Below are 13402 nucleotides of genomic sequence, written 5' to 3' on the forward strand. Positions count from 1 at the left end.
TGCACCTCAGATTTGCTCCTCCGCATCATGAAAAGCTTCCTACCCCTCAGCTGAAACCTTACCCTCACCACACTGTGAAGTTGTTTCTTCTTTATATGGATGCATTGAGTTTGAATTTTAAAAATACCTGCAAGTCCTCATATGTTGGCCATGTATCCGGTTGCTATGTTCAGTGCTCCCCTGGCATCTGGGACTAGATTCACACTTATAAAAACACCCAATAAAATAAATGATTACTGAATTTTGCTTTTGGAATTCTAAATGTTGGATACAAAATTGTCCCCAATCCCCTCCTCTAATAAACTAAAGGTCTAATGAACAACAGGAAAACACTTATGGTACCTTGCTCAAAATCGGTATGGCCCCCTTGCTTTAATAATTATTTGAGACCAGTCAAGAGTGAACCAAAAGTGCATAAATAACAAAGATCAACAGACATTTGCAAAGTCATGAGGTCTAGGCTTTTGGACCTATTGGCTTTACCAAAGGATTTTAGTAATGCTGTACAACATCCCTGATGCTGTGAAGAATGGCTAAACATTCTTTTATAAAAAAGCACGTGACGCAGCTGCTCAGACCATTTATAAATGCACGCACCTCACATGTGGGTGGCTACAAAATGACCCAGGCACTCTTTTTTGTTTATATTTATTGATCCAAGTTAGATCGGTAAATAAAAAGAAAGTGATGGGAGGTAACAACATGGGTGGGGGTGCCAGCAACACAGGGGGTGGAAGCAACACAGGGCACGCGGGGGATGAAGCAAAATAGGGTTGCGGGTGGGAGAAAGCAACATGGCGGACGCAGGTTGAATAAGCAACACAGAGGGCGTGCCTATGGGGCAGAGAAAAGCAAATGGATGAGAGAGAGCAATGTGGAGCACAGGGAAGAAAAGCAAACAGGCAGAGAGAGTGAGAGAGGAACGTGGAGAAGGAGGGAGAAACACACAGGCAAGAAAGCAACATGGGCAGGAGAAGCACAGAAGGGTGAGCACATCACACTGAGGGGCAGGGAAGAGCAGCAAGGAGTGACAAAAGTGGAAGAAAAGCCCACTAGGGAGACAGCTGGAAAACACAAGCACTCCTGTGAAGTGTTTAAGACAATGGAAAAGGTAGCTCCCAAAAAGTGAGCAGTGGAAGGACACTAGTAAATTGATATGCTCCAGGGGAGGAAAAGACACAAGATGCACAAGCAAGCCATTGAATAAGAAGCACACAAAAGAGAGTGACAGTAAAGACACTCAATGCTAAGCAACAGGTGGGTTAGAAGCCCTTCTATATTCTTGGTAAATTCACACAATATGTTTTGCTGCACTCTTTGGTAGGTATGACCTAAAAAAAAATGGTAATGTGAGATTTCATTAACTTACAAATGTTTTACGGACTCAAATTATTATTTGAGGTAGTAGTCTATGAAACTATGACGTTGCTTAGCTTCTCACCACTGTGGTTAAAGCTTTACAGAATGCTGGTGGGTGATTTAGGTACTGGGGCATGGTGAAGGTATGGAGGGGAGAATTTAGTTTCACAAGTGCTAAAAGTCTCAATAAATTGGAGTAATTTGAACATTAAAGAAAGTAAATCCAGTAATTTAACAAAGCGAAAATTGAGATGTAGTAACCAGTAGTGGCTGCTTCCAATACAAAATGGTGGGGCAGCGCGGGGGTAAATATTAATAATTTTAAAAAAGAAACCTGCCGCTACCGCAGCTGGCCACATTGGTGCTCATCTGCTCCCGGACGTCCATGGGCCAGCACAGGCCCCCAGACTCCCCACCCCTTCCAGACGCTGCTCTAATGCTATTACCCAGTATGAGAGCAGCACCAGGACTGGTCTGAGCAGCCTGGTAAGGCTCTCACTAATGGACTGAGAGCCCGTGCTTAATCTCCACCCGGCTGTGCAACACAGCTGGGTTGGAGAGATATTAGTACACATGTCAGTTTGGCCGTCCTAAGATGGCCGACCAAACCGACATGCGCACTTACATTGCCCACCCAACTCCTCCTCCCAGTCCCTGCCGCTGTCAACTGAGGGTTGCCTGGCCCTGCCCCACCCTAGACTTGGATCGGCTCACCCAATGAGAAATAAAATGATAAGAAAATGATTTTATTATCACTTCAATTTTCATATGCTGGCGCAGTGGGGCGATGCTCCTCCACCGTAATGGAAGAACCGCCGCTGATAGAAACACCTCTAACAAGTAGATCTCAGAAACAATACACATGCAGTATGAAGCACTGTATAAAAAACAAGTTATTGGTTAAGTTTCATGTCCTATTTCACATTATAATGTAGTTCAGTTTACGGATAATGCTACACAACGTAGATCCATTATTTCAATAAATGGCATTTGCCTCATGAATAAGTGAAAGGAATGCTGTGCAGTCAGGCTTTGAAAATAATTATGTTTGCTCATAGCAGTAAAGCATACTTGAATGCTTTTGTATAGCTCCGCCCTGTGCTGCTTGTCCACAGCCCTATGTTCATGTTGCACACCGAGATTAACTATGGAGGGAGAATCAGATTTTTAAATGAAAATGTTATAGGGTCATTCGGGTAGTCTTCAGGGGAAACATCCATTACAACGCAGTCATTCCATTGCACTGCTTTTACAACGCAACTGTTATAATGCAACTGCCTTTACATCGCATGCCATTACAACGCATGCCTTTACAACGCATGTCACTACAACACATGCCATTACAACACATTATAAGGTAAGTAATGGAGATTTTTTAGTTTTAGGGTGGGTATGGGGTTTGGGGTAGATGGGAATAGTAATTTTAAGCCCTACGCTATCCAACACTTTCCCTACTGTTGCACACACTGGCGTTGGAATAGTAATTTTTACCCCTACACTATCCAACACTTACTCTACTGTTGCGCTCACTGGAGTGGGAATAGTAATTTTTACCCCTACACTATTTAACACTTACCCTACTGTTGCCCTAAAAGTATTATGCGTTGTAATGGTATGCGTTGTAATGGAATGCGCTGTAATGGTAGTTTTTAAAAATGCGTTGTAATGGCATGCATTGTAAAATCATGCGATGTAATGGCATGCATTGTAAAATCATGCGATGTAATGGTAGTTGCGATGTAAAAACCACATTGTAAAAGCATGCGTTGTAAATGTTTGCATTGTAACGTCATATATTCAGTTTTCAGTAGCTGCACAGCAGTTCACAGGTGCAAAGCTGCAGCCACCTGGAAAACAAGAGACCCCAGTGACCATGCTGTGGCAATTTAATTGCGAGTCAGGATTTAACTTTTGCATTGTGGGATGTCTTGGTGTCAGCCACAATACAGTCACTAACTAACTACACATTCGGGGCTGATTCACAACGGTAAGTTGACACTTTTGTGGAATTTTATTCTTGTTTTGTGTTCACAAACCAGGAGTTAATAGTAAGTTTAAGAGGGACAGAGAACTCTGCACTTAAAAAAGATAGGCCTGTCCTATATGTTTACGTGTGGAGTTTTCCACCCCGACTGCGGAGTCTCTGCAGTTGTAAACTTATCATTAACTCGTAGTTTGTGAATACCAAAACAAGAGCAAACTTACACAAAACTGTAAGTATATCTTTGGGAATCAGGCCCCAAGTGTTGTGTAAGAGGACGATCTGCTTCCGGGGTCTTCACTTTGAAACGTAAGTCCTCTTATACTGAATTCCTGTGAGGGGCAGGGGAGGTGTCCAGCAGCAGTGTCACCTCGGCTCCATCATCACTGCTACTGCAGTGGGAAACGAGACCAGGCCTTGATACTAAGAGGCGCGACTAAAGCTCCTCTATAAATTAACCACCTCTCCTTGTACATCCCTGATCAGTGTCCCACATTTGGCAGGGCTGATGAATTGCAAGGGGCCTTCATTATTGTTTATCTGTTGGTTCTGAGAATTCTAAGAATAGAAATAAGCAAAGGATTATAATAAAATGTCCCTTCTTGCCCTGACTAATATCCCATAGAAAAAAAAGGAAGCCAGTAGCTTTCATTGCAGACCGCCTTTCATTAATAAGTGATAGAAATAAGGGAGGGTAAGGGAGTGTTAGTTAGTAAACATTTTATATCCATACACTTAAAAAAAGAAACAAAGACCCTGCTCCTGGTATCAAAAAGAATATGTGTGGAAGAAAGGGTTGGCAAGAGGAAGGAGGAGCAACAAATAGGGGAAAGTGAAAAGGGTGGGAGGGAATAACATGCCAACATTTTAGAACAGAAAATGGGAGGCTTTGAAAAGAAAATCAGGGGAATGTATTTTCCTCATTGAGTTCTATTGAAGGCAATTTCAGGCAGGAGACAGACACAATAAAGCCAATTTTGCCTGAATTGGGTTCATTGGCATGTATGGAGTAAGCAGGTGAGGACACACGCGGAGGCAAGTGGAAGGGTCAGGCTCTTAATGCAACTTAGAAGCCAGGACATCTCAATGCTTTTGTTCAAAATGTGCAAGTAGGTAGGGATACTTCCTCAGCACACAGAGGATGTAGAATTTCATTTTCATTCACGTCAGGCTTGCACCTCCACACCTGCAGCCCACAAAGGAGCAGAGAACCACCCTCATCAAAGATAGCCGCAACAACACATCAGTAAGGGAACACCAGGTGTTCTGAATTCAGACCAAATAACATAGCTCCTCATCCTCCCTTCCTTTCTATTGTATGAATTCTTGAATCAACCCCCTTCCTTGGGTTTGCAAGCCCTTTTTTATGTTCTGTTCTCCATTACTTACTCACTGGGGGCCATATTATCAAGGAACGTCGATAACATTATCACCGCTTAAACGGCGATAATGGGTTTGATAATATGCCTTTGTGAATTCCCATAGAAGCCCAGGTTCTGGTGTGAACCTGGGCTTCTAAGGGAATTCACAAGGGGCATATTATCAAGCCCATTATCGCCGCTTTAGCGTTCCTTGATAATATGGCCCTATATTTTGTGCTATATATGAAGCAGTAAATTCATACGTGGATACATGCACGGAAGCACAATCTGAGTGCAAGGCCAGACTTCTAGAAGCTATTCCCACCCAAGCAATTTGTCTTTCACCCCTGACTGTTTGTTCTAGAGATTACAAAGTAAAGAGATGCCTCTTTAAAAGGGATGTGCTGTCAATAAAGTTCTCCACAATGACCAGAGAATGATGATTTTGTATTTGTGTCTTACTATCCAATATGGATTTGGAAAACACAATAATTACACTATTTCCAGGGCCACTAGAATTATACTCTTCTGTGGCTGTTGCATTTTCTGCATAATTATAAATTTAGAGTATTTGCCGCATAATCCATCTGCTTCTGCTGCATAATTTGGGGATTTCAACAAAAGGGTTCCTAACTCTTGTGGCGCAGTCTAGTCAACATGCTGCATAATCTTGTTCTCCATTGCTGTATAATTGCTGTAGCTCAGATTATTTCTGTAGGAAACATATACATCTCAGTCACTGCAGATTAGATCCAGAGGTCTAGACATGCAGATCCTTAAGAACACATCACAGAACCTCTGTAGATGTTCTCCTTTAGTGCTAATGTACTATAACCGGTTTTAGAAGGTGAGGATGAAAGCCTGGCTACACTCTTTGTAGTGTAGGGGGGCATATTTGTTAAGTCTCTCCATAGATTGCTCCCTGACATTGATGATGAGAAGGGGTACAACATGTGAAGTTTGTAAAATATTATGTCCTTTTAAAATTATAGCTAAAATGATGTCTTAAATAATAGCCTAATGGATTTCTAGTCACAGCTGCTCTCGCTGACAAGACCCTTTCAGCCAATCCCACGAGGAACACGATCCTCCCTTTTCTGGCAAAACCCCAAGCTAGATATCATGAATGCCATTAATAATGTAACAAAATGAGCCTTTATCGTCTGCGCTGGGATTCTTATTGTTAGTGCATTTTTAATTTCTGGGTTTTGAGAAAACTGTAACATAAGCACTGTGGCGGAGCGTGGGTTGCAAGTGCCCGGGGCAAAACTTTCAAAGAAAGTATTGCACCCCCTAACCCATGGACTGTTAGCTCAGGAAGTGCTAAGTTATTGTCCCTAAGAATTTTGCGCCCAGGGCAACCGCCCATGTGGACCCGCCCGCCAAACGCTACTGCGTAAGCAGAATACACAGAGCATACAACCAAGGAGGGGACCTTGATAGAAGTGAACGGCGTGTGACCTAACCTGTATGCTCCTGTAGGGCCCTGGAGATGGAGATTTTTAGGTGAAGAGGGGGACTTACTATTTCCGAGTCTTATGAGGGACATGCAGACAACTTAGGAAGGGAGCACAAGAGAACCTATGTAAAATCAGACACAGCATTAGGACTTCTAAGATTTTATCATACCCCTGAATCATCTCATGAACTTTTGCTAGTACAGCTGTTAGATCACAGAGTGCCATCGCTTTGTTAAAGAGAGAGTAAACTACAGGCAAATCCCACTTGATAAAATGCTTCTAGTCAAATTCCACATGCAATTTATGCTCTAAACTGAGGGCAGCATAACCTAAATGCCCCATGTCGTATCAGAAGGATAAGGATAAAAGGAATGTGTTTCACATGGAATCGTTTCAAACAAGCAAAGATTCAAAAACTACTGTGCAGCTCCATCAATAATTGCTTTACTAAATTTTCGTCATAAGAAGCCAGGCATGAAAGCAGAATTGTAATAGCCAAGGCTATTGTGTGTATGACGGGAAGTACAATTAAATGTATAGAAATCTATGCGCATTGACACAAAATGTCGGTCATCAATTTTCTGTGCAAACACGAAAGTGCAACGAGCACAGAGACCTATGAAACGTATGTTTAATCATCATCATCAGAATGATATTATTTCAGATTATTGCATAAAAACATTCACATTAAAATACATTCCATACAATGCATAGTGTCATACAGATTTGTCTTATCTTAAAATTGCACATAAACATTAAAATATGCATATAATATTATTGACTATTCAAAGTCCCTAAATCCTTAGTGCACTCAATATTCATAGAGCTTCCACCCACCTGTAATCATTTGTGTCTCTCATTATGCAAACTGAAGCAATATTTTAAATCAAGCCATAAACATCATATGTTGGTTGCAAAATTAATCTCACACATTTTATTTGCTGTGTTGCATTCTATCTCAACTGGCAATATTCCAATTCAGTCCGTCTTTTTCTTAAAAATCAGTGAGCCAACACCATCAGATGTGATCTTCACTTACAATTGTTTCTTAAGTAAGTTATAACACCCGAATCCTCCGTGATACAGACAATAATCTTTGCTAAATTTTAGAGCATCACAATTTGATTTCCTGTATGCCTGGTCTATAAAGGGGGCAAAAATCAAAACAAAAATTACATCTTCAGAACCCGTCATCTTATGGATACAAGTGACAGAATTACCCTGCTTCTAGTTAGAAGTAAGTGCATTTAATACCAGAGGCTTAATTTGACAAAGAAAACGTATAATTTGGGGAATGTAAATAAATATCGCTATCCGGGGTGTTTTTGATCTGAATACATCTGAACCTAACCATGAATTTTGGCTAACTTTGTACTTAATTAGGGGGCATATCAGCAACAACCGGCGATAATTATCGCTAAGCGCACTTAGCTCTAGGATAATTATCGCCGGCTAGCGTGGATTTTTATCGCTGAGATGGCGTGATATTAGCAACGCTTATCTCAAAAGCTAGAAAAATCCTAGCGCTAACTGCCAAACGTGAGATTACACGAAGTTTGGCGACAGTTTGCTGATAGTGCCTCACATTCTTAGCCATGATATCCACATTCAATAGGATATCATGGCTAAATCAGTTTCAAAGCAGGCGTAAGGAAAGTAGTGATAACGCTACTTTTCTTGTCGCTGTGCTGCTTTGCGTGAGGCTTGATAATAGGAGAAATGTCATTTAGCGACATTTCTCCTGTTATCCTGGGGAGGAACGCCCACTTTGCATCTCATTAGAGATGCAAAGATGGGCGTTAGGAATTCAGGCGCTAAGGCAAGGTTTCACGCGATAGCGTGACCTTGCTAATAAAGTGAAAAAATTGTCGCCGCTTTTCGGCCAAAAACGTCTGCAAAAGCGGCGATAATTTTATATCGTCGCCTTGTAGATATGGGCCTATATTTCTTACTCTTAGTTCTTCTCACAAGAGCAATAAGGAGGTTGATTTTGTGAGATGACTAATCACTCTCAAATAATTGCTATGTAGGTACTGTAAAGAGCAAATATTTGAGTGGCCACAAAGATCTGTCAAATATTTGTGTTAATGTTTCAATTGATTGTTGGCCATTTCAAGTGCTCATGCTCTTTTTGACTTCGATTCCTTTTGATCAGGCCTTTGTAGTGATATTGGTTATTTTTTGCTGTGCTAAGGGCAATTGCCCATGATATGAATTGCTATAGTACTCTGGTATTGGTAGCTGCTTAAGGATTTCTGCCTCCTACCTTTATTTTGTTACAGATAAACATCTCCCTTAGCCACTGGATTGATTATGATGTGTTTGTTTTCACTTAAGGAGAGCACTGCCTCTTTTTCTTTTCCATTAAAATAAAAGTGAATTTTAAAGTTATGTTTTTGGAAGGCCTCGTTTCTTTTCTGCTAACCAAGTATTCAAAGGCTAGCAAATTCTTCTGTACTGCAGACAAATGTAGGTTAAAAGTGGAAGTCTTAATTTTACCATACCAACTGCATTTTTTGGCTTACTAGGAAAAGTGCTGTAGACATCATTTACCTTCTGTACGTCTTAACTAAAGATTTGTTCCCAGTAAACCTACTGTAGATATATTAGAGAGTCTGGAGTAGTGACTCAATGGTTATAATTAAGTTGCTGTCCACACAAAAACGTAATTTCTGACTCTTTAATAACTTGCACACTTTGCCATCACTTGGCAAGATTCTAGAACAGTGGTTCTTAACCTGGAGTCCGGGGAACCCTGGGGAGTGACTGCTTAGAAAATTAAATATTATTAACAGATTAATAAAATGAATTTATATAAAGAAGTAACATTGAAAATGTTAAATTGCTCTGAAATCTTTAAGGAATTTGAAATTGGAGGCTAAAAATTAAGTTGATGTCCTCAGATTATTGAGTCATGGGAGCAGTGCAAGTGCACCAAACAGAATATAGAATGGACAATGGGTACCCTCAAATGAATTTAGAAGATGTCCAACCTTCCCATTACAATTAAAACTTGTTTTTAAATTTGTTTGTGAATGAAATAACATATTTCATAATTGATATATTTATTTAATGAATGCTTGCTTTCATATTTGTGTGTATTGTTTTTGCAGTTCAGATCACAGAATTTTCTAATGCCCGAGGCCCTGGATTCCAATAATGACTAAGTGGGAGTCCCTGGATTCCAACAATAATTCCATCTAGGGTCCCTGGAGTTCAGTAATGGTTAAGTACGGGTCCACAGAAGTCAAATGTTTAAGAACCCCTGCTCTAGAAAACTTTTCATAAATTTCACATAATGCCAGGAGGGCAAATGCTATAGAGGGTCCTAAAAGTACATTTAATTCTGTGAAAATCTGCCCTGGGGTTTCTGTAAAAAAGGCAAAAACATAGAGCTCAAATAAGGTAAAAACATTGATATTTCACATATTTTAAATTGCAACATTTTTTTATTTTTATTTTTTAGAAATGTTATTCGCTGGTGAGGGTGTTCAATTTCCTCCACCTTGCAATCCCTATTTTCTGGCAAAAACACAGTATTTTGTGGAGAAAAAAAACCTTTGAAAACCAGAGAGTACCTGATAGCTGTTAATTCACTGTCAGTGGATTTAAGCCATCTTGAAAGGGGCGGAAAAGTCTTTCAGTCCTTCTGAATGAGAAAAAAGCAATTTTGGGATTTAAACATCGTTAATTAAGTCAAAAGTGCAATTTAGAAACCACATTTTAAAAAAATGCAAGTGTTTAATAGAAAATAAACTTAGGCTGAAAATACCAAATATATTTGCCCTAATTTATGAGGTTTTGGGTATGACAGCGCTGCAAGGAATCTTGCTGCGCTGTCCTACGTCAAAATAAAAGGGCAGGTATTCACCATATCTATGTCATACGGTGCATTCCTGTCCTTAACCCCAGCGCCGGTGCATAATGGACTGCCATGCGCCAACGCAGGCACCCTGGCACCATGGTGTAAGGGTGCCTGTGTCATGAGGCCGATTGATTTTGTGCAGGAAGGGACACCTTCCTACACAAAATCAATCAATTCAGGCGATTTCCTCTTTCTATGTGTGCTGCAGCACACATAGAAAAAGTTTAAAAAACGAGGAGAAATGAAACAATTTCCCCTCGTTGCACCTCCCTAATGCCACCCCTGGGTAAGGGCAGGACTAGCTGTAGCGGGCACTGGGTGTTTCCTCAGTGGGCCGCCAGGGTGGGGGGTGGTTTCGGACCCTGGGTGGCCTTTTTTCTTACTAGGGGCCGGTTTTGCAGCATATCATTGGCCCCCTGTAACTAAAGCAGCTGCAGTGTTCCACACGCACCCCCGCGGCCGGTGCGACTCAATTGCCAGGTCCGGTTTGCGTTCCCAGTCCGGCCCTGCCCTGGGGTGGCGTTAGATTCTGACGCATACCAAGGTTTACAATTTATCGTAAATCTGGGAATGTGTCAGATTCCATTGGTGTTGCGTGGGGACACTCACATCAACACCCATGAAACACCCCTTTAAGGGCAGTGTTCTGGGTGAAAGGGGCACATATTTACAAGGCCATCAGAAGCCATGTAAAGTGGCTTTACATGGCCTTGTAAATATGCCGGGGCACATTGCATCACATAACGTCAAAAAAGTGACCCAATATATTTTTTATGGGTTCAAGGGATGAGGCATTTTTGAGAGCCTTATGGGAAACACTGAACACCATGCACAATGGATTCTTGTGTAATGAGCACTGGCCTGCAGATCAAATTGAAGGATTACTGGAGTAACGAGTAGTGTCCTCATACATAAACCTACTGTGCTTAGTTTCTAAAATGTGAAGGGATTGTAAAGACAAACTGGTATAAACAAGGCTAAATATAATCAGGAATCAAACATTTTAGGATTGGTATGTGCACCTAATGACTAAAAGGAGGAATACTGACATATAAAATAAATTCTCATAAAAAAAACATGGCACCCATCCTAGTTGTGGATAGGTCGACAAACACCAGACCTTGGAACATTAAGAAACTATGAGATACAGCAGGAAAGGTTCAGAGAACTCTAGCAAGAAAGAAAATGCTTTGCAGAAGATGCAGAGTCTGCAGTTTAAAGATCAATACCACTAAATCCAGAGCAGTCACTTTGTCAAAAGAACAAATGCAAAAACAAAGTTCTTTTTCGATGGTTCTTATGTAGGTAGTTCCATAATCTGACTCTGTTGGTGCAAGTTACTAGATTTAAATGAAGATTTACATTGGAAATACTGTGGCCCTCGGTATCTGTGGCCCAGTATCCACTTGGTCACTCAGACCCCTAGAGTTACAGATATCACAGGAATCAGCAGGGCTGGACTGGCCATACCGTCACTGGGCATTTCCCTGGTGAGGCCAGTTTTGCAGCGGTGGGGCCGGTTTTGTGACTGGCGCCCAGTTTTCCAGCGGTGCTGCAATATCAGGCCTCAGTAACATTACGCAGCAGTGTTTCACAATTACTGCCCCCCACCTCGGGGACATGTCCGACAAAATTGCCAGGGCTGCTTTGAGTTCCCAGTCCGTCCCTGGGTATCGGTAACTTCAGGGAGCAGAGTTACAGAGGGTTGCAAGTGGGCATCTAAGTGGCCCCTTAAAACAAGCATTTTCAATGCAATAGGTCTCGCATTTACGAGAGTTTAAGCTAGTGGCATTGTAAATGACAATGCCTTTTATCTACGTTTTAAAAACTAAAACAAAAATAAAAGGCATTGTTATTTGCAATGTCAATGGCTCAAACTTGCATAATTGCGAGACCTATTGCATTGCAAATGCTTGTTTCTTTGGCTGGCTCTAAAGCCAGGCATACAATGGTTTTGTTATAGGCATGAGTTCTTGAATGGGCAAGTTTCCACTCTAGGTAGAAGTTCCTACTGTATATTAGGGCCCTTTTTGCATGGCACATAGAGAGAGTGTACAGGATGAAAAAGTAATCAGAATGTGTGTGGTTTTCGTGGGACCCACTATTTGTTTAAATGTTACTTTCATATAGAACTCAGCACCCTAAATGATTGGATGCATATCAGCTGTCGTTGAGCTCTAAAATATGTACAGGCTCCACATTGGATGCTGTGGCTATTAAAAGGGAATACTAACTTTTTTCAGGGAGAACCGACCGATACTCCCTGTTTACAAAATAGAGAATGTCTTTCTAAAAGTGACTATTACAGGGCTCCCTCATCTTCAGTCAACCTTGCCGGGTGATAGAGGAACTTCCAATCCCTGCAACACTTAGCAATTTCATTTTTGATATTTTAATTTCAAAATGTGCATAACTGCCTGTTTTTTGTACTCCTAAGAAATTCGGACTGGAGAAAATTAATATCCTGGAAACCGACATGCCAAAGAGCCATTGGAATTAGTGTTGTGAGCTCTCAAACAGATGCACAAAAATATAGGGTCCTTATGATAATATATGATTTTTTGCAGCAAACGTTTTCATTTATAATTTTCATATGGCTTAGATTTGCACATTTGGCTTACAGAATACATTAATTCTAGCTGCATTTTGTAGTTATTGATTTGTTCATTTGGATCCTACACAAATTGAGATTAGTTTTGCAGATTAAGGCCCTTCCCTGTTTAACCTCACCTCCATATAGTTTTCATAAAACAGGGCAGTAGCCTGTGCAGGACCCAGCAGCCAGATTTTTCTAAGCACTTCTTTTAGGGTCTACTGCTTTCCTTGTGTAATTGAATACATGACTTAATTTATGCAGATACAGATACTCTTTCACCCAGGTCCTCCTAGAAAATAACATCAGCCCAAATTGGTTCTTATAGTTCAGTCACACTGTAGTTTCTCAAGATGAAACCTGATTTAAGAATAGCTTTCATTAAGGCCTGTGTGGAAAAAAAAAATAGGAAGCTATTCTGCAGATTTTGCTAAATAAATCTAATTTTGTACCTAGACACAATCTCACTGACATCACTCACTACTTAACTATTATTTCTAGCAAACGTATACCATTTTAACTAGGGTATTCAAGTCAAGTCACCCACACACAGTAAATGCACTAGCCAAGTACTCCCAGCAGATAGTATTAAGGGTCTCGAAATCCTTTCAGCCATCTCTGTGCCGCGCTAGGCAGGCACTCGGATGTGTCCCTTCACCACATATGACAATTTCTTTAAACAACTGTTCCTATCTCTGCAATTTCCGTGGCATTTTCTGGCTGCAGTACAGAGCAAATTAATACAATTATTCTGTGGATTTCTTACAATCAATACAGCCTAGA

General features: G+C 40.8%; 1 long non-coding RNA gene across 1 annotated transcript in view; it reads right to left on the reverse strand.

The window, feature by feature from the left end:
- Positions 1-13402, reverse strand: part of LOC146797541 (uncharacterized) — a 177268-nt gene that overhangs the window by 117102 nt on the left and 46764 nt on the right. The window contains exon 2 of the long non-coding RNA XR_014968502.1: positions 9740-9810. This is a non-coding gene — a long non-coding RNA (uncharacterized LOC146797541). The remainder of the gene's footprint in view (positions 1-9739; positions 9811-13402) is intronic.

This window comes from Triturus cristatus, chromosome 9 (genome assembly GCF_964204655.1).
Source record: "Triturus cristatus chromosome 9, aTriCri1.1, whole genome shotgun sequence".
NCBI classification, from domain to species: Eukaryota; Metazoa; Chordata; class Amphibia; order Caudata; family Salamandridae; genus Triturus; species Triturus cristatus.